Source organism: Protopterus annectens, chromosome 6.part0 (genome assembly GCF_019279795.1).
Source record: "Protopterus annectens isolate FY-2018-M chromosome 6.part0, PAN1.0, whole genome shotgun sequence".
In the NCBI taxonomy this organism is placed as follows: domain Eukaryota; kingdom Metazoa; phylum Chordata; order Ceratodontiformes; family Protopteridae; genus Protopterus; species Protopterus annectens.
The window spans coordinates 1862651190-1862674189 of record NC_056737.1 but is presented as its reverse complement, the minus strand read 5'-3'; positions in this window follow the sequence as shown (position 1 = coordinate 1862674189).

The following is a 23000-nucleotide window of genomic DNA, read 5'->3' as shown; positions in this document are numbered from 1 at the left end:
ACCTGTGTCATTGAATGGAGTGAATGGGGCGTATGCTAGAATGAAATCTCATATCAGTGACTTGCTGATTGATTTCCATATTGATATACATTTGTATAATTATTTGAATATGCCTTCACCATTAATCCCAGTTATTTTTGGGATCCTCAAAATCCATAAGGATTTATATGACGCCCTTTATGACTAATAGTGGATGGAAGAAATTCCATCACTTTTGCTTGTGTGAAATTTGTAGATTGTAAGCTGAAAAGATTTTCAAATATGAACCCCGGATTTGTAAGGATTCATAGTCCTTTCTTGAAAAAAATCAATGAGCTCAAATTTAAGGCCAAATTAAATGTTCTAACTCATGATGTCAGAGATCTATACACAGTCATCTCCCACAAGTTGGGGATTCAATGGATAACTGATTTTTTATTAAAGAAAGGAGTAACCACTGACATCAGCCTAATATTGGAATTATTAGATTTAATTTTGGCTAAGAACTTCTTATATTTTGATGGCCAGTATTACTTACAAAAAAGAGGGTTTGCTATGGGTTCACCATGTGGGGTCAGTTTTGCTAGCATTGTCATGGCCATGTGGGAACATGAGTTTTTATTTATGAACCCCATTATTGGAGAGAAGATATTTTTTGCACCCATTACCTTTATGATATTTTTATCATCATAAAGGGTAATGATGATGCAGATTTATAATTATTTGAATATTTTAATAATTCTGCTGAATTTCTGGGATTTACTTCTGATTATAATTCTGATGTGATTTCATTTTAAAATTTTAAATTAAGAAAAGACAATGCAAACACCTCGAAGATTTTTAGAAAAAGCACATATTCCAATTCTTTTTTGCATTTTTCTAGCTGCTATCCTTTTCACCGCTCTGTTGTAAAAGGCTAATTGGTCGGAGCAGATAGGATCATCAGTTTAGAACAAGACTTTTTCAATGAGTGCTGCAATTTATGGGATATGTTTCCAAAATGAGGGTAGTTTTCTATTTTAGTGGACCAATTAATAACAAAGTACAAAGTAAGAAATTTACTGGATTCTTTAAACCAATTTTAATTTATGAGAGCTGGCTGGAAAGCCCTGGAATGTTTGGTGACCACAGACTTCAACAGAGTAATTTATCAACAACTGGCTCTAGTCTGAGTTTCATTACCCCTTTTAGTATTAATGCTATTTACTGTAAGGAAATTTTACATAAAAGTTGGAATCTATTGCTGGATGCTATTAATTTAAAACAGAAATTGGGTGATCATCCTAGGGTTGTTTTTAAGAAAGGTACCAAATTTAAAAATTTATTTGACTCTAAAAATTCATTTGATTCTTAGAAATTTTTTTTAACTAGATGCCCTGAAATGTATAAGTGCAAAGCATACCCATATTGTAAATATGTTGATACTGGCAATAATTTTATGCTCCGTAATACCAGTTCTGAGATCAAGGGTAGGTTTAACTGTAACTCTAAAGGAGTTGTTTATCTGGCTAAGTGATTTTTTTTTTTAATATAGGTAAAACAGAACTCAGATTTAGAGAATGACTATATGAGCATATTTATAGTATTAATAAATTGCATGTTCAGAATGCCTTAGCCAGACATATTATGACCTTCCCAGAATATCATTTTAAATTCAGAATAATTGAGCAAGTTTTGTCTGATGAAAGGGGGGTCCTTAAACTCTCAATCTGGAACGTTGTGAACTTAAGTGGCAAGTTCAATTAAATACTTATAGCTTTCCTGGGTTGAATGATACATGCTCAATACAGTACTTATTTAAATTAAAGGTAATGAATCGGTAATATTTTTCATTGTATGTGTTTATATGTGAAGGTTTTTATGGTTATATTTCAATTCAACGTGTTTTCTGTCCTTCATACTATATGGTAGCCATGTACTTTTACGAATGATTTGACTGTTTATTTAGTTGTAGTTCAGTTTGTGAACCACAGGATGGTGTTGACATTTGATTCAGTGATGTAATTTCCTTTTGGGTCACATGATTTAATTGAGGGTTATTTAAACTGTGTTCTTTGCTTTGCTCTTGTTGTCTGGAGAAGTTCATTTTAATAAATATGGACCAAAGCGCTTACATCATTTACAATTTAGTGTCTGATTCCTGATTTACCCTTCCACTTCTTCCTAGTACTTGTAATCCAGTAGTGTTTTGGAAGGTACATCTTAAAACAATACCTTGTTTGCTTAAGATATAACAATGTCTTAATGATTAGAGATATTTGTTGCTTGTGTATGGAGGCAGTGTTCATTGTCATTCACAAATAGGAAAAATTAAGCGAATGTGGCCTTCCTGTATAAGCCTGTTTCAATGTTAAATCATGATTAAAAGCTGTTTATGGTAATTATTGCAAATAGGTAGACTAGGTGTATCAAACATTTGATTAAAAGTTATCAGTGTGGATTTATCGGTGGAAGGCAAACCTTTGATAATATGTTGAAAAAAGGATATTTATGTGATCTGCACAGTTACAAAAGAAAAAATAGTGACTGAACTTATAATTGCAGAAAAGGCCATTGACAATGTAGATTAGTTTTATTTAATACAGGTGCTTTTAGAGTTTGCTTTTTCTAGGGATTCTGTACAGTATGTGTAAGGATTCTGAGACATAGATTCAAACTCTACTTTTGATTTGTACATAAGTATAAACCAAGATTGCTTATTGTCATAGCCTTTGTTTGGGTTATATATAGAACCTTTAGTAGTTGCAGTGCAACTGAATTTAAAGAGTTACCTGTCCTTTTACTGACCTGTCACTACTCATCTCTCTCCAAGGGAGCGACAGGTCATCTGTCTCTCTCAATTATTAAATTTAGAAGCAAAATAAAAAAAAACCCTTTCTACTTTTAAAACATGCAGCAAGCTGCTTGCTACATTTCATTCCACACAGAATGTGCTGAACTAGGTGCTTTAGTCTTAACGGCAGGAGAAGCAAAAGAAAAACACTATCAGCATTTACTTCTGGACCAGGATGGAAAAATGCTGGTGTATAAATGAATACTGTTACTGTATTATACTACTGACCAATTGGCATCTACTGATTGCACACCCTAAAACCTTGTGCCAGGAGCAGCTGCCCCCTTTGCCCCCACCTTAGCTGCTGCCTGTTGGTTTATTAGTAGATAAAACCCCCAAGCATGCAGAGATAATATATCTCAGTTGTTTGATTATTTTAGTCTGCTTTTAGAATATAGGATGTATAAGACTGAGACAAAGTAGGGGGTGATAAATGCTATAAAAATAATATAATAATAAAACATGGTTATTTATGATATGCCAAGCATATTAAGAATGTGAGTGCATGGGTAAGCAGCAGCCTGAAGGACTCTTTACTTAAGGTCTATGATGAATTAAAGAAAATTTAAAAGGTAATTTTTGAAAATGGACAATGATTGGGTTGAAGCTGAATTAGAGGGTTTAGCCTTTACATTTCTTTTTTTTGCTGTTTTCTTTTTCCCTCGTTATATACATTTCTTTCATTCTAATTAATATTTCAGGTAATTATTTGAAAACATTTAAAAGTATGATGCAAGATTATGTTTGTGGTGGCAAAAAGGCTTGGGTGTCATGAAATAAAATTATACTCCCAAAGCAGGAAGAAGATTTAAATGTTGCTGATAGTTACCAGTATTATGGTGCAGTATGGATAAAAATAATAGATTCAATGTATATGGAAGGCTATGATAGTAAGCATAAGATATCGCTAGGACTAGAGATCTGAGCAGATTTTTATTATATTATAGATTATATTATAGATTATTATTATTATGGATGTTTAATGAGAAAAAATCATATTTCTCCTGATATAATAAAGCTGATAGTAGTACTATTTGTTTTAATTCTATACATTCATTAGCTCAGTAAGTCCACTCAACACAAGTGTCCTTTTTCAGGACAGCATACAAGGAGCCCTGTTTGATTAAGGGATGTTCCTCTTAGCCACACAGTAGATAACATAGCTAGAAGGAATCAAACATGTACACTGAATACAGGACGTTAATAGTTGACAACTCAAAGCCTTATTGCTCTGTATTAACTTTATGTCTGCAAATAACTTAGTGCAAACTTCTTACATTGTCTCCTTATCAAGTTTACTTATAATTTTAGATCCATGCATATTTATTTGTGTATGAATATTTTATGGTTTACTTACCAAAGTATGATGATATGAATTTCAACTGTTAGCATGTTTACCATAATATGAAAATGATATTGGTGTTGATGTGATTATTTTTTAGTTTCTTCCCATGATACAAATTGTATTTAGTTATTATTTGTAATACACATGTATGGGTATTGGCTGTGCATATTTTATATTTTATACTTTATATTTATGATACAAATTGTATTTAGTTATTATTTGTAAGACACATGTATGGGTGTTGGCTGTGCATATTTTATATTTTATACTTTATATTTATGATACAAATTGTATTTAGTTATTATTCGTAACACACATGTATGGGTGTTGGCTGTGCATATTTTATATTTTATACTTTATATTTATGATACAAATTGTATTTAGATATTATTCATAAGACACATGTATGGGTGTTGGCTGTGCATATTTTATATGTTATACTTTATGATACAAATTGTATTTCGTTATTATTCGTAATACACATGTATGGGTGTTGGCTGTGCATTTTTTATATTTTATACCTTATATTTATGATACAAATTGTATTTAGTTATTATTCATAATACACATGTATGTGTGTTGGCTGTGCATATTTTAAATTTTATACCTTATATTTATGATACAAATTGTATTTAGTTATTATTTGTAATACGCATGTATGGGTGTTGGCTGTGCATATTTTATATTTTATACCTTATATTTATGATACAAATTGTATTTAGTTATTATTCGTAATACACATGTATGTGTGTTGGCTTTGCATATTTTATATTTTATACCTTATATTTATGATACAAATTGTATTTAGTTATTATTTGTAATACGCATGTATGGGTGTTGGCTGTGCATATTTTATATTTTATACCTTATATTTATGATACAAATTGTATTTAGTTATTATTCGTAATACACATGTATGGGTGTTGGCTGTGCATATTTTATACCTTATATTTATGATACAAATTGTATTTAGTTATTATTCATAATACGCATGTATGGGTGTTGGTTGTGCATATTTTATATTTTATACTTTATATTTATGATACAAATTGTATTTAGTTATTATTCGTAATACACATGTATGGGTGTTGGCTGTGCATATTTTATATTTTATACGTTATATTTATGATACAAATTGTATTTAGTTATTATTCATAATACACATGTATGGGTGTTGGCTGTGCATATTTTATATTTTATACTTTATATTTACAATACAAATTTTATTTAGTTATTATTCGTAATACACATGTATGGGTGTTGGTGGTGCATATTTTATATTTTATACTTTATATTTATGATACAAATTGTATTTAGTTATTATTCATAATACACATGTATGAGTGTTGGCTGTGCATATTTTATATTTTATACTTTATATTTATGATACAAACTGTATTTAGTCAATATTCATAATACACACGTATGGGTGTTGGCTGTGCATATTTTATATTTTATACTTTATATTTATAAGTTATTTTCCATGACAAGATAATGATATGAAAGTCAATTTTATGTATTATATTGTTAAGTTACTTTATATAAAAATAAAATGGGTACCACCCATATTTTATTATTTGCCATAATAAAAAAATTAAAAAAACAATATGTGTGTCAACGGTGTGCATTTTTTTGCTTAGATATTTGTCACAATATGAAAGCAATGTAAGTGTCCACTGTGATTACACATAAATTATCGTTTATATGATATTATTTAGTTATGTATATGAAATAAATGAATTAAAATATTGTGGCTTTTAATTTCCATGATGGAGAAATTAGTAATTTTTTTATGGTGTGCATATTATTTTGTAATCATCATCATCATCAAGAGCAACCCCTATTTTCTCATTTTCTGTAAGGGGTTGAAGGATTTCCACAACTTTCACCATACCTCTCAATTCAGTGCTACTCCCCAGTCTTCTTACATAGTCATGCCTGACTCTCACATGTCTTTTGTCATACAACCCATCCATTTTTTTGTTGGATATCTTCATTTTCTCTTGTCGTATTTCTTATGTCTCCAATATCTTCTTCTTTGTATCACCTTCTTTCCTTCACATGTGCCCAAATCACCATAATCTGTCCTCTTTGACCTTGTCTGTAACTGGAGCTGCTTTGGCTTCTTATCTGATGTATTCATTTTTTCACCTGTCTTCACCTGTTTGCAGTGTTCATCCTATCACCCATCTCAGGCACCTCACCTCCATCACCTGTACTGCTCTGCTTTCACTGCCCATGTTTCTGTACCATACACGTGTTTTGGTTATAGCACAGTTTTGTACACCTTAATTCTTATGCATTTTTCTGTCATATACTACCCCTAACACTCCTCCAGCTGGCTGCATCCCCTCTAATTCTAGCTTTAACCTCTTTATTCGTGCTTCCCCTCTCCTCAACCACCCCTTGCAGATACTTGAAGTTGATCTGTTTCACTATTTTTCCTGTTTCCATTTTCACCTTCTTCTCTTTCCCCATTTGCTGTCATTACAACTGCCTTGTCTGCATTCAGTTTCATCCCATGTGCCTTCAGTTTTTGCATTCCATTCCCCTATTGCATTTTGAATTTCCTGTTCAGAATATTCTTACAATGCCACATTGTCTGCATACAACAGCTTTATTGAGTTGTCCCCTCCAACCTGTTTGCTAATGTAGTCAAGTCACCAGTAAGACTGACAGTGGGCTTAGAACTGAACCCTTGTGCAAATCCACCCCCTTTGAACCCCATTGTGAACACTATTTGTACTTGTCTCATGGAGTCCTTGTACATAAATCCTCTAATGTTTCTCAGACTTTGAACCATCACAGGACTGTCCAAATCAGTTTTCTTGGACCTTGTCATATGCTTTCTCCAAGTCTAGGAGTATGCAGTTGGACATTGTCTTAACCTCTAGCTTCTTCTCCACTATTTGTTTCACTGCAAACATTCATATTGGCTATGCTACATCCTGATCTGAATTAAATCTGGTCATCTCCCATCTGTATATTTTGTTTATCAGGAACTCACTAAAGCACTTTCATACAGTTTGATATGAGTTTGATACCTAAGTATTGCACACATTTGTGAATGTCCCCTTTGTTCCTGTACATTGGTACTATAATGCATATTCCTCAGTTATCTGGCTATACCTTTCTCTCTATACTGCTTTGAGTACTATCATTGGTTATGATAATATTTAACTTGTTTCACTAGCAGGCAACATGCTTTTGAACAAGTGCAGAGAATGTCACATTCTGAAATATATTCTTCATCCATTCTTTATCAATATGTCAAAAGCCTCCAAAGACAACATCATTTAAATGACCAGTGATTCTGCTCTTAACAGTCGACAAAGAAAGATGCATTAGACCTCAAAGGACAAAGCAGTACATGAATGCACCAAGGACAGCCATATTCTTTTCATCTGGATGGGATGTTGAGGGGAATCCTTTCAATGTGCTCTTATTTTGTGATAGATAGTAAGAAGTGATACAGGCACAATATGATGAGAAACAGCAGTGGTACGTCATCAATTTTTACCTCATAAATGTTGCTAAAAAGCTACAGATTATTTGTTTGTACCTGAAGCAGCTGCTAAGAAATTAATCAAATATTACATACATGAGACAACTCTCTGCACAACAGGTAACAAATGATTTTGGACTCTATCCATCCATCCATCCATGCATCCACCCTTCCATCATTCCATCCCTCCATTTATCTATCCATCCATCTATTTTGTAAACCACTTGCCCTATTGATGGTTGCCATCTGTCCACAGAATATACAGCGAGATCCCAAGAACATCTTGAGAAAAGTGAATGGTATATTATTTCTCCAGCATATGCTAGGTTTACTTTGGAGTCTCCTGTCAGTTTGTCATGCAAAGTTTGCATCATTCAGGTGTCACCCAGTGGGCATCCTTAGTAGATGCCCACACCACTACAACAGACTCTTCTTAACCCAGAAAATCAGTAGATACAATCTGAGCTATTTCTTGTTGCTACAATTCTCAGTCTGTCAAAAACTGTAAGTAAAGCAACCCTGCATATAAGCATAATTTCTGCCTCTTTTATCTGTGATCTCATCTTTTTCATTATTGCCAAAAGACTGTGACCATGGATGAGGATGGAGTTATAGACTGAACAATAAACTGAGATCTTCATCAATTGACTTACCTCTTATTTTATCATCTAGTCTAGCACAATAGTTGCAGTACAGTCACCACTGCACTCATCTACTGGTCTATTTCCTGATGCATGGTTTAAAGCAACTGAGAATACACCGGAAGTGCAAGGTTTCAGTGCCTTCCACATTTTTAGACTAACAGCTGCCCAGGAAAGGGCTAAATGAAGAGGTGCCTCAATATACATCAATAGCAAGCATAGCTCTAGGGTGGTCAAAAACAATGATGCACTGGAGTTCCTCAGTGTGCACACCACCATAGACAAAAACCTGTACCATATCCTAGCCAGCTATAGGTCACCTTCCATGTTCCAAGAAGCTCACAATGCGTAATGGGACCTGGGACCTACTGGTGACACTCTCCATCTTAACACTCTACTCATGGTAGATTTTAATTACCCCTTTATAGACTGGGAATCCTACACAGCCTCAAATTTACAGGCACAGTGACTCCTGGACTTCATAAATACAAACACCCTTAACCAAATAGTGAATACACCCACTAGAGGCTCCAACATACTGCTTTCTGAGCTTACAAATATGGGAGAATTTTGCACCCCCCCCCCCCATGTCTCATCCTCCCTGGTAAGTTGCAACCATAAGGCAGTCTCTTTTGGACTCAAAATCAACTCCATAATCCCATTAAAAACAGTAACAATTAAAAACTATTCAAAGGCAGATTACCTTTTATTAAGTGATGGATTGGCAAAATGCAATGCCCCTTCAAACCCAGATAACACAGCAGCCTATGCTGAAGTGCTCTCAGAAACTCTGTATAACCATGTCAATGGCTGCAAAGAGGCTGCTGTATCTACCATAATTAAGGCCAGGAATAGACCTAGAAACAAGCCACCCTGGTTGCATCCCAAATTAAACAGGATATACGACAAAAGAAAAAAAATATGGCAAAAATTGGTAAAGGTAATTCCTATCAAAATGGAATCTGTTTCATCAAAGTAAATAGGCAGGTAAGAGGCGTAATTAGGTCAAGCAAAGCCAACTTTGAGGTTACGATAGCTTTCCAGGTGAAAGTTAACTATAATGCCTTCACGGTCATTGAATCCCTTCAATATGAGAACACCCTTCAGGAAGGTCAAATATAGACAAACACTTGGTGTCAAAGCCATGGCTTAAAACTCAATACTAAGAAATGCATTATAGTACCATGAGAAAGTCTACCACCCTGGGTAACTACATCATCATTAAAACACCCTTAAAAGTTGACTCACTGGTCAGGAATATGGGAACTCATATAGACAGTAACCTAGCCTTTAACCAACATGTGTCCAAAGTTGTAAGAAAATCCTTCCATGTTTCTCAGCTTTAAGTAAAGACATGGCATCTAGGTACAGAGTGGTCATCATACCACTGTACATGGCCCTCATCAGACCCATCACAAAGTATAATACCCCCTTCGGTATGCACCTGACTAGACACATGCAGCAAATGGAATGTCCACAAAGATTCTGTCCAAAAAGAATACAAGGAGTAAACACAATGTCCTATGCTGATCACCTCAAAACCCTGCTTCTTTACTCAGTATCAGACAGAATTCTTAGAGGGGATCTTTGCCTGGCATACAGGGCATTCCTCAATCCTGTTTTGATGAACCTTTTGCCCATCGACAAAACAAAAAGCATCAGAACTATTAGATTAAAAGACTGAAATTTTGCTTGTGACAAAAATAGGGCATGGAGAGATAGATATGTTTCTCGGTGAATTCCCATTCTCTGGAACAGAGAATATGAAGCAGAGTTCCTTCCTATATCTTTTTAAGCACAACTTGGACTGATATATGGGTAATCAAAAATTCACCCCTGGTCTGGCTCCCATGTCTCTGATGGATACAGTCAGTCAGTAAATCACCACCTATATAAATCAAATTTGTGTGCCACATTTGAATTGCATGGATAAGCCTATAAGGGCCCTAGTGATTGTTAGCTGAGTATACACCTATGATCCTATGAACCTATGATGCTGTAATTTCAGTCATGAACATGGCCACAAGAGGCTTAAACTCTTTCACTTAGAGTAGTTGCTTCACTGTGTCCTTCAAAGAAGGATGCACTTTTTTCAAGAAATAACTAAAACATCTGATTTAAAGATAAAGATTTTCATTCCAGCCACTCTGTATTAAGGTCTTAACCACTCCATTCTGTGTTTGATTTCATTTTCACCTGTAGAGAAGAGGGCAACTTTATATGCAAACAACAGATATGCAGACCTGATATATATACATCTTTCCATACTATCCCACTGATTACACCAGCGACAGAAGTGGAAATTAGACACACTCTTGCTGAACTCTTACATCCAACATGACTGTATTTGAGTTAAAAATGAAAGTGTAGCACAAACCAATTTACATGCACATGGTAAAGGTGTAGTAGGTTCGATGTGGGAACAGTCTATACATAGAATACAATGTGTCATGGAGGTTCATCTACCACATGACAGAAACATTCATTATTGGCTCTAAAACATATCACAGTCTAACTCGCAAGTATCTTATACCATTTCTCAAACAATAAGAATGTTAATATCAACTCTGCTATCTACTGTAGATTTTGTAAGACAATGGATTCATAATGGCAATTATATTTCGCAAAAATCTTACACATCTATGCTTATATAACAGATAATAAGACAGACATAGAAGTACATCAAGAACTGACATCTGTCTGTATTTGTCTCATGCACAATAATGCCCAAATGTCACCTGAGCTATCAAAGGCCTTTAAAAGTGAAGAACTGTAAGACCATGGGCTAGGGCTTCTTTTATTTTAAAGAATATTCCACTTGGCTAAACACAAGTCAAAGCTTGTATGACTTTATGGAACATATGTGGTAAGGATGTAGTAATGGCATCTTTCACATATTGTAAATGAGATACTATAAGTTTCATCAAGTACAGGGTTATATGAAGAACAAGAAACTTGGTTTATGCTGTCTGTTCTCGATTGGAAAAGGGTGGTTATTGCAATGCTTAAAACATTGTTCTGTATATGGTTAAAGCTCATAAGAGGCCATGAATGTGTAGCATTTTATGATTATGAATATATATAATAAATATATGTTTTTGAGAAAAAAAGAAAATATATCAAGCACACCTACTCTTCAAATACTGATAATTTTATGGACTTTAGCATGACCCTGGGATCCATTATAGTTGTAGCAGCATTTTACTATATGTATCCACACATTCTGTAGGTCTCCAGAGCAAAAATATACCATACAAAAAATTCCAACAATGTCTACAATTACCTTACACTGAAACAGAGTGGATCTACTGTTCTATAACTGAATGGAAGCTTCTCCTAAGTCAGAGGTTTAACTGTTAGATGCAGTTTCCATGCAGTCTCCTTTCCAGATTTCTGGTAGTGGCTTTCTGAAGGAGGCTGAATAGTGATTCCTCCTATAACTAATTATACACTCTTTTTGATAACCAGACCACCACCACCACCACAATTATGCAATGCTGAGTTACTGTTCTTGTCTTTCTTTTGACACTGCAGTGCTGAGGTAATTACAATAAGCTAACAGTAACTAAACCCTTCAGCAATTCTGGTGGGTTCTCATCCACTCCTATAGCTATGTCACCTTAAAAATGTATGACTCCTATGAAAGACTCATCGACTGAAAGGGACCAGATTCCACCACCTTTTTATAGGTTCATAGGTAAGCAGTAGGCTAGCTGCCCTTGCAGGCCGTTTTAAGCTTAGTCAATTAAACGTTTGGTGCTTGGATTAATTTATCTCATTTAGTGTTTGATTGGCCTTAGCCATCCCTCCCAAGGTTGATAATTATATATTACGTCTAGTGAGATTAATTGGAATCATACCATAGATAATAGTATGCACTGTCTCCTCAAACAACATTGTGTCTTTTATGTTCTATAGTCCTTCAATTATTTTTTCCTTCTTCTTTTTCAATGCATTTGTAGATGAAATTAACATCACTTTACTTGCTGACAACAACATAAGTTATATTGCCCACATCAGAACTAACAGGAGACCATCCAAACATCATGATGGATAGTCTCACTAAACACTTTTCAAGTCTTGACCTTTGCTTCAGCGACTATCACAAGTGTTGCCTTCCTAGCCTGTTGATAACTGTCAATCAAATCTAGACACGACCCATCCTGAATTGCAAAGGAAGCCTTTTTTTGTTTAACTTGGCTCCCTTCATTGCTGGTATCCAGCAGCCGTTCCTTGAGTTACTTATTCTAGTAACAAGACTTTTGGATATAGATTGATTACTTGATTGATAGATTGATTGATTGATTGATTGATATTATTTATTTGAAATGTATTTACTGGGAAAGTCTGACTGAGATAATATCCCATTTCCAGCACAGGCCTGGGAGAAAAGCTCCAAAGTGACATAATATAGTTATAATTAAATAAAATTATTACAAAGCCTAATAGAAGAAAATGACATATAAACTAAGTAAAAATTCAGCTTCAGTTCATACACTGTGAACCTATGCATACATACATACATAGTGCAAATATCTGGACAGCTATAACAAGTTAAAATTGAACACTGCCAATAGAAAAAGTATTCACAAGTTGCAGTTCATAGAAGTGACATTAAACACTATGCAACTATTTGGAACATAGATGACTAGGTGATATAGCCTAGGCAAAAGTATATTTGATCTTAGTCAAAGAAATAGATTTCACTAATTCCTTCTCTGTGAACAGAGTCAAAGTATGCTGGTGCTGGAAGGAGGGAGGGACTAGATCAGCCTGGGTAGTGCAGGAACAGAGCCAAGATTTATTTAAGTAGTCCTTTAGTAATAGTTTGATGTTGGATAAGTTAAAGGCAGATTTAATTTGCAGAGGGATAGAATTTCTTGTTTTGCAACACAGTACAAGTAGAATCTTTGACTCGAGGATTTGTGGGGTTTATATATGCTGAGACAATATCGTTCATTAGGTCAAAGTAGGCTGTTAGGGTGATAAAAATGGAGATCTTTGCTGCTACCTTACAGTTTGACATCTTGAACAGGGACTACATCCACAACCTCCCTCATATTTTGCAGTTGCTATTCTGCACATGAGAGTTGAACTCATCTCACACAGAAGCATATGCTGAACTTAACAAAACTTGCCTGCAAGCTTAGATTGATTTTGGTCTCTCTAGTCACTTTTCACCCATCAGACCCAACTCACAACAAAGTGGTGATTAGTGGATGGCTCAGCACATCTCCTTAACTGAATGCCCAGGAGACATGGCCGCATACTTACAAAAACTTTGTTCTGAAGAAGTCCACATAATACAACATGGATGAAAGCACTTAATCTTCACTTTAATCTTAACCTTTACAAATGTGTTCACTCTGTTTTTATGGCAACAACTTTTTATTAAACTGGATTTACTAATCAGCCATTGGAGGGTTTTGACATCATTTGTGTAGCTTTGACTTTCCTTAGACATAGCCACAGTCTTAAAGACATGACAATGGAGTCTATCACTAACCTTTGCTCCAAGGTGATCTTCTACAAAGTACTTTTTATGAACAGCCTTGTGTTTAAATATGGTATTTGCAATAGACAATCCATGAATAGTCACGTAAGTCCAATAACTACTCAAGGGAAATCCACCTTTGCCATCCATGCATATCGAAGTGCATCCATCATTCTTCACATGATGCATGAGTTCTCCCAGTAGAACTAAAGAGTTGCTCACTGTTACCTATCAAGCATCACTCAAGGATTCCACAAAAAGTCTATATAAACTGACTAACTGTCAGACCCATATGCACAAGCAAAGTTTTCCTTTTGCAGTTTACAGTAACATTAAGATGATACTGCCATCTACATAAAGAAGCTCCTGCTGTATAAGACCCAACTAAATTCCTCTGAATATCCTACTCACCCTTGGCTTCTCCTGAGGGGCAGCTCCAAGTAGGAAGAGTTACAACAACTGATTGACAAATGTGATTCCTGAACCAATGCTTTGTGTAGAGGCAAGACTTACCTTATCAAGATGGACTTTTCGCCCTCCTGTGAAAGTGATATCCCCAGACCAAGCACAGTGGTAATGTTCTGCACCCCAAGAGATAGATACTCAGTCAGAGTGTAGTTCACTATAATCCGTTCTGCTCTTGCCTATTCTTTGACTGCCAAAAATATATCCCATTCTCTCTTTGGGCAGTGATCTCATAATCATTAGAGGCACCTTGTTAGAATTGAACCCATCTGGTCTACATGGACTACTTGCCCACAAAACACTTGCATCAGACTTAGATCTTGCTTCAAGGTTGGGTCTCAGTATCTCTTTTCAATAAGAAGTTTATTATTTATTCAAAGAACTATCACTGGGGGGGATCTTTCTGTGGATCATTTTATGGAGGCCTGGCCTCTTCTCTAACATTTGACAAGAATGACCCTATAAAGAACAAAACAAACTGAGGTAAAGCAGATTTGAGTACCAGAAATGCACACAACACGCCATAGCACAATAAGGTTATATCTTCATTTCATACAGATTTTGGCTGTGTATGAAAACTGTCTATCCACAAGTATGTATTCTAAGAGAATGTTTTCTAGCTCTGGCTTAAGGATTCATTACAGCAGGAAAAATGTTTTTTCTACAATTTTTCTACAATAAATGCTGAAACGCTAATATTATTTAAGAGCTCAGTGACTAGAATCATTTTCCTCAACTCATAGCACTAATTTACAAAATTGTCTGCAGCAAACCATATATCATATTTCTTAACATTATTTTTCTTATTTCACTTTCTTTGTTAGCACTAGAAATGGTACTCAGAATATACAAACAAGTATGTTTTTACTTGTGTGACTTCAGCCATGCATCGCTTGTTAAACTAATCCACACAGCAAGGCATCACTAAAGAGCCCTTGCATAATGCATCTTAGGGAAGAGTGCATATAGAACAATGATCCCTCTCATCAGCAGTTAAATCCAGTACAGAACAAATAGCCTAACATAACTATCTAACACAATCCTTCCAGTAGCTGTATATTGAGAGAAAATTAATGGCTATCCATTTTGACCAGCCTGTTTGCATGAACTGCCTTATTTACATGGGGTGTGGTCTGTTTCCCTTACTGCTTTAATGCACACAAGAATTATCAGCACAACAGTAGAATCATCAGCACAACAGTATAATACACAGAACTGTTGACTGCTGAAACTGTATGAGTCTAGTGACTAGTCAAACACTGTGCTGACTGTTGAATATTAGAAGGTAAACGCTTCTCCTTTTGTAAATATTCAGGATCATGCAAAATTTAAAAAAAACTGTATTGTAGTCACACATATCCTGTGTGAGTGTGACAGTACCAAAACAGTTACCTTTCAAGTTGTCACTGCATTAATTCTTAAGTACTAAGGATGATATTAGTAAATTAGCTCCATTTTAAAGATGCATTTAAATACAGCATTATGCAGACTGTGAATGTGAATTGATATCATTATTACCATTTGATTTTACCTCTTTGAAAAAACATAGGCTATAATTTGGCACAATGAATTAGGAAAAAAAAGATTTGCCCTATTGTTTAGAAAAAGGCTGTCATTTATGTAACTACTGAAGTAATTTTATTTTACTAAGATAGTAACAATTTAAAAGCATTTGAAAAAAATACATAAACAGCGTATATCAATTCCCCGCTTAAGTCATGTACCTCTACTTTGAATTTGTGCAGTTCTACTGGAAATTACAGACTTGCTTTATTGAGTAAACTTGTTTTCTCCTGTGCTGGTATATACACCACATTCTAATGCATGCAGAACATCATAGTAGAATGTGCAAAAAGTTAAAATTCTGTCATGCCTTGTGAAATTGAGTCTTTTCCCCCTAATTGAGACTTATCTAACAGTAAGCAACTCAACATGTACTGTCTCAAAAAGTTAATTTCCAGGATTTAAGAAAAATGGGACAGCATGGGACAGCAGTAACTCAAGAGTAGGCTGAGCAAACAAAAGTAATATCACAGGATGACTTTCACAAAACTAATTGTGCAGATAAGCACAATTTCACATTTTCGAAAAAACATAGGTTTTACGTTTAAGTTATATGGAAATAAAAGCTACAGTAAACCAATGGCTGCTGACAGATAGAATCAGTTTAATAAAGGAATATTTATTCAAGAAATAAACTTTACAACATCTGCACTTGAAACCCCACCCCTTCATGCTGTGAATGCTAAGATGTGTATAGTTCAAACCATTGGCAACGAGCCTCATGATTCCTGTATTTATCAATTATTCATTTCCCCCTCATGAACAGTGAACATTAAAAGATTGACATTCATGGCTTCAAAATATGGAGGTTCAGATTTCTAAGTATTTTATCAACTCCAAAGGAGGATCCCTTGTGTTTATGAAACACAGTGTATCTTATACATCAAGGTTATTGACTGCCATATAAGAATGAATTTGGAAGCATGTCTGGTTAAATAAAAGTACCCAAAGTGTGGGACCTCTGACCAAAGTATTACTCATAAAATATGGAACTGTCTCATCCTCCAGTTATGGAGCACAGTTGTAACATGGAGTAAGAATATTTTGAGAACTGATATACTCTGATCCAAAACTACCCCATGAGTACATATTTTTCAAAAAACTTATACTAGAAATATGCTATTGAAATCATGGATATTATAAGTCTCTGTTGTAGTCAGAGCTTATATTGATTCACAGTAGAGGTATCCCAGCCAGCTCTCAGAGTATAAGGTTTGAGCTTAGCTTATGCAAAAAGAGTTGAAGATTCTCCAGACTTCTTCTAAAATCTCCCATATTCCCAAACATATCAAAGAACCCTTTTGACCAAGGAAATCAAAATAATAGTTGGTTAATCTTTATCTAAGGTGTGGTATCTTCTTTGTGTTCCAACAGGTTTGAAAGTATACTTGTTTTTGTAGTAGCCAGGCATGCAGGATACATGAGCTCATATAGCAATCATAAGCAACTATGTTTTGTAGCATCTTTGATTTAAAATATAAAACTATAATATACCATCTGACCTCCCTTCTGTGTACTTGGTTTTGTTTTTACTATTGCTGTTAATCTACTCATGTGATATCTAACATTTTCAGTATTAATGTAAAAGCATACATAATTTTGCGTTCACTGTATCAGTTTACTGTTTTTTTATTTTTTTTTCTGCATTGTTGATAAAGTATGTTTGAAAAGAAAAGAAGTAGACCTTGTTTATCACTTCCATCAGAAACTCTCTATTTTTCCACCAAAATGATATGCTGGAAGAAAACAAGCCAAGTGTACACAGTATGATCTTTCAGTGACTGGAAGTCCAGGTTAAGAAACTGCTATAGTCAACATCACTTAACTAATACACAACATGAAAAAAATGCATATAAATGTTATAGCTGTTCTTTATTCTATTTTTTTCTTCTATTCAGCCAGAAGACAATTAAACTATTTAACATACATTTGATCTATAACAGAAAACACTTCAAAACAATATATGAATTAAAGGCAGTAGCATTATGACTATCAGAAAACACACACACACACACGTATATAGATATAGATATAGATATAGATATAGATATAGATATAGATATAGATATAGATATAGATATAGATAGATATGGGTGTTATAGAAATCATTCTTACATGCATTTCATTGTGTGCTAAAATGCTGGTGATTTCATCAGTGGTATAATTAGTCAACTTATGTACCATTCAGACTTCAGCTGATCAACCATTACATAATTCAGAGTTTTCACCTCTTTCAATCAGGTTGCTTGACTCTGTATTTCACTAGTCAGGTATATAGGACATATATATATATATATATATATATATATATATATATATATATAAATATTAATTTTTGAATGAAAAAGTGGCAGTTGTAAAGATGTGCAAAACTGTGTTCTAGCAGTTGGTGTGAATCTGCAGTGTTCTCAGGATAAAGTGTAAGGGTTAGGTAAAGGGGGCAGATGTAGTGTTGGTCATGTTTTGTGTTGTGTGTGCTCTGTGTCATTTTGTCTTGTGTAGTGGTACTGTTAGGGAGAAGGGTTCAAGTCAGGGGAGGGTTAGGATTACAGGGAGGGATAGCACATATCAGACATCTCAACTGTCCCTGTTTTACAGGAGCATTCATATTTTCATGCCTGATTTACCCATGCACATATGACCCCCCTATTTTTTGAGGCATGGTCCTATTTTCATGCTTGATTTGCCCTTTCCTACAATCTTTTGACTCTCCCATCATCACATTTGATTTTTTAAACTGGCATAGTACATGACCAACATATTAATGGCAACAGTAATTCAGTGAAAGAAGACATGCATCTTACATCTTCCTTTTCCTGATGCAAAAAATAGTGACCCTGTGTAGTAGAATTTTGGAATACATTTTATTAAAGTCTACAGATTTTATACTATCTCTTTGATAGTGTGCATCATTTTTGTCACCATCTATTTTTAAACATGTTTTTGAATAGTATCCTTTATTCCTACTGAAAGTAGGAAGAGTTGTGTGCCATATGGTATTCAAATTCTATATTAATTAAATACCCAGATACATACTTTTCAAGGACCTTTGTTTCTATGTTTAATGTCTGCAGATTGAGAGGAATGACTCACATACATAAGATGGTGCAGGTGGGCATATATCTAGGTATATATAAATGGAAATGAGACCGAACTGGCATTTATTATGGTCCCATGGCTGGCTTGAGCTAAAGCAAATAGAAGCACATTATCTTTTGATTCTGAAACTATGTTTTTTTTTTTCATTTCTTGCTAAGACACACCTTTATGATTACTTTGCAGTCCAAAACCAAACCCTACATGTCGTCCATTCCTGACTCATTCATACAAGCAGTGACCTCCACAGAATGCATCTAAAGTTTGGCTGAGGTTGCACTGCAGAAAATCATTTATTCCCTCATATAAACTGCTGCATGGCAAGAAGGAAAGAGGGCAGGAGGTGCATATAATCCACTTCTGACACTCACACATGCAGCAGTTTGACTCACTGGGAAATTTCTTTAAAATACATCCTTTATGAATTTAACTGCTACTAGCAAGACTTTAAAATTAGTGAAGGAATGGTACAGCGCTCATTTTACCTAAAACCCTCCAGATTCTTCAGGCAGAAAGGACAGGACACCATCCTCCTTTCATCACCTGCCTAGCACATCCTACAAGGGTTGATAAATTTTCCAAGCCCAAACAGAAAGATGCATCCATTGTGTAAAAATGCCATGATGCCCTGGCAAGACTTCCCCTAATTTGCTGCTCAGCCATTCTGAGCCCAATTCCTTATACTCCAGGCAGCCATATCCCCCTTCTTCCATTAAGATTTTATCATATGCCTCAGCTGAATGTACCTACAGCGGTCTGCCTGGATTACCTTTACCTCCCTCTCAAGAAAACAACCCCCTTCATGGCTAGGATACCCAAGATCATTATATATCCTCAACAACTTTACCTGTTCTTAACACAGTAACCCTTATGTACTGCCTCCAAACTGTCATCTTTGAGCAGGTAATTCACCAAAACTCATGAGATGTCCCAATTCACATTGATTTAATGTGCATGGACCTCTACACAAAATAATGTGCCAAACTATTTTTACTGAAAGAACTCACTGACAGAGTGCAGCTTCTCCTATGATGCATATAAAGAAACAGGAATTCCTTGTTCTTCTCTTACCATGCTTCTCTAGCATTTGATCTGATATTAATATGCCACTTGTATCTTAAAATGTGAGGGGTTTTCTACAAAAGAGAGCTTACTTATCTATCTTCCTTCCCCAATTTTCTAAAAGCCTACACTTTGCAAGTGAGGCAGCTTTACTGACCACCCTCCTCACAATAGTCTTAAAATTGCACCTACACATCCCTAGATGATGCCCCCTACCCTTCAGGTTGTCCTAAAGATACTGTCTGTCCAAGCAAACACTATCTGTCTGCCACCTTGGGATCCTAGAGGACACATTTGATCTTCAGCACAATGTATTCTACAATTGTACATCCAGACTCATCTCCCACACTCATCTGTATGGACACTGTGGATTGTCGGGAAAGAAATAAAGATTCTATCTAAGGATCTAAATGCCATGGAACCAGCAAGAGAAAAGCAAGCAAGAAATAAAGAAATCTAAATGGTGAGTGGATATTGTGTAATCGTCTTTGTAAGGTACATACATATTAATAAAAAAAAATTCCATCTGTGTGACCAGCCATCTTCCATTTGTTTCTGGGCTACAATAGGCATTCCCACTAAGTAAGGGTTGGGTATAAGAGTACATTGCTTTCATTTTCATCTTGCAAGATTTTTGGTTGTTCGACAAAGCCAGATCTGTGTCTAGGTAATATTCCAGAAACTTAGCTTATTTTATTAAGTACCAAATTTCTTAACTTTGAAAATCACTATATCAGTGTGACCACATATTACCTTGATAGCATATGCCCTTCTTTGGCCCTATTACACAAGAGCTATCACACAACTCAAAACACATTAATATCCACCCAGAGTTGGCACACTAAATAAAATAAGAATCATACACCTGAAAAAAAACCCGAAACTACCCCAGAAAAAAAATTGTTTCTTTCTCCTCTGGAAATTCTCAAAAATGAAAAAAAAAAACTTTTCATAATTACTACACAATGAAACAGAACAGCCAATCTACTCTTTCCTGGAAAAATGCAGGACAACAGACGGTACCAGAGACTTCTGAAGCTTACCATCCACCAGTGGAGAAGTCAATTACCTGTTACACTGCACATCCACAGTTTCCAGCATCTGCTTACAATCAGCAGTTCTTGCTACCCTGAATATTTGTGGATTACCCCACAGCAGGCTCAATGAGCCATGTATCAGAGGAACATAGTTACCTTAAAGCTGGGGCAATCCCGCACAGATGTGTTACAATACTGTTTCATACCTTCCTTAACATTCAACATACCCATCAAAACCACATAGCTGAAAAGTTATGTTAAAAACAATAAATAAAAATATCATTTAACTTTATGGGCCAGATTTCCCTAAAGTTTGTAGAAACTGGTACATTTCACCGATATCAGTGTGAAACTTGCAGATAACATAATATGTAAACGTAGTACAGCAATCTCAGAATAGCTCAGTGCACAATGGAGTATCACAGTATGAAATGTGCAAGTAATTCATAAGTAATCAGAAATTATTATCCAGTCACAGTACACTGTAACAAAGTTACAAAGATATGATAATAATTCAGGCATCCTGAAATCTGTCCAGTAGGGGTAAGGACTACTATGGAATGGAATGGCTCCATTATAATGCCAAAAAAAGTCAACCATTCTAATGTAAACAGCAAGTCATTCTTAAAATATATTTTTAGGAATAGGCTGAGAAATGTCAGACAACTACGGATATATATAAAGATAAAAAGAGAGAGATGAAAACACTCTTTTAGTAAGCTCAGAGACAACTAGGAATACCACACGCTCAAGGAAAGTGAGAGAGCAAGAATAAGATGCGGGGTATGGGTGAAGAATGTCAGCGGGGAACGTGCAAGTTTTTTTTTTTAGTTTGGAATCGGCCCCATTTTTTTCTAAGAATAGAAGGAAAGGAAACAAAGGGAAAGAAAGGGAGAAGGGCATTACAGCAGGTATACCCATAGAACAAATAGCATAAAACAAGACAAACAAATGTAAGGACAGGTAGGTTATAAAGTAGGCACACTGCACAGCACGAGCATCGAAAAGCTGACAAACAGGGTGGGGATGTATACCAGCCATGGTGAAATGTAGAAAAATATATCTATCCATGCACTATCAAGTTACAGAATGTCACAAACTGTATGGCAGGCATATCTGGATATATATGATCAATGGTAGATGTGTGTTGTAGTGTAATGAATAAGGATCACAGGACACATTGGATAAATAAACAAATATCACATTAGTCCCTCAACAATGCAGGTGTAAGCCAAGCAACATCACAGATGAGCAAATGCAGATTTAACAGTGTTAAATAACTCCAGCAGAGGATAGAACCAAACCTACAACCATGCATGTGAAAGGCAAACAACCAGGCAAAGTGGCAAATCAAAGTATTGCAGAAGAACAACAAAGGCTGGTTCATACACAAGTTGGTTCACACAACACAAACAAATGTGTACTGGAATGTGTACATGTTACATACCTATGTCATGCCAAAGACAACACACAAGTGTACATGCATATATAAGTCTGTCGATGGCATAAACAGAATGTAGATGAAAGCAAGGTTGATACACATACACACACCAATGATGTAATAATATGTTCAAAAATGTAACAGTATAGCATACTAAATATAGCAGATTGTGTGATGTCAGAAAACTAAACTGGGTAACACACAACTATAATTAGAAGAAGGACATATTGCAAGCGTTAGCCAGCAACTTGTGTGCACATGTCCCACATTGTAAAATGGCCATACAATTGGTACATGTTCACTGTGTCAAATTAACACGTCAATGGTCAGTAGTTACAACAAAGGCAAACATATCTGGAAAAAATAATAATGAAATATGAAGGCTGGAGAGTAAAGCAGGACAAGGTAAGTGTACAAAATGCAAGTGCAGGTATACAGCACACAGGGTGCTCTAGAAACCAAACAGAAATACATTTAACCAAATGGAAAATGTATGTCAAATTACCAGATTGATTGCTTCTATCTACAGAACTAGACAT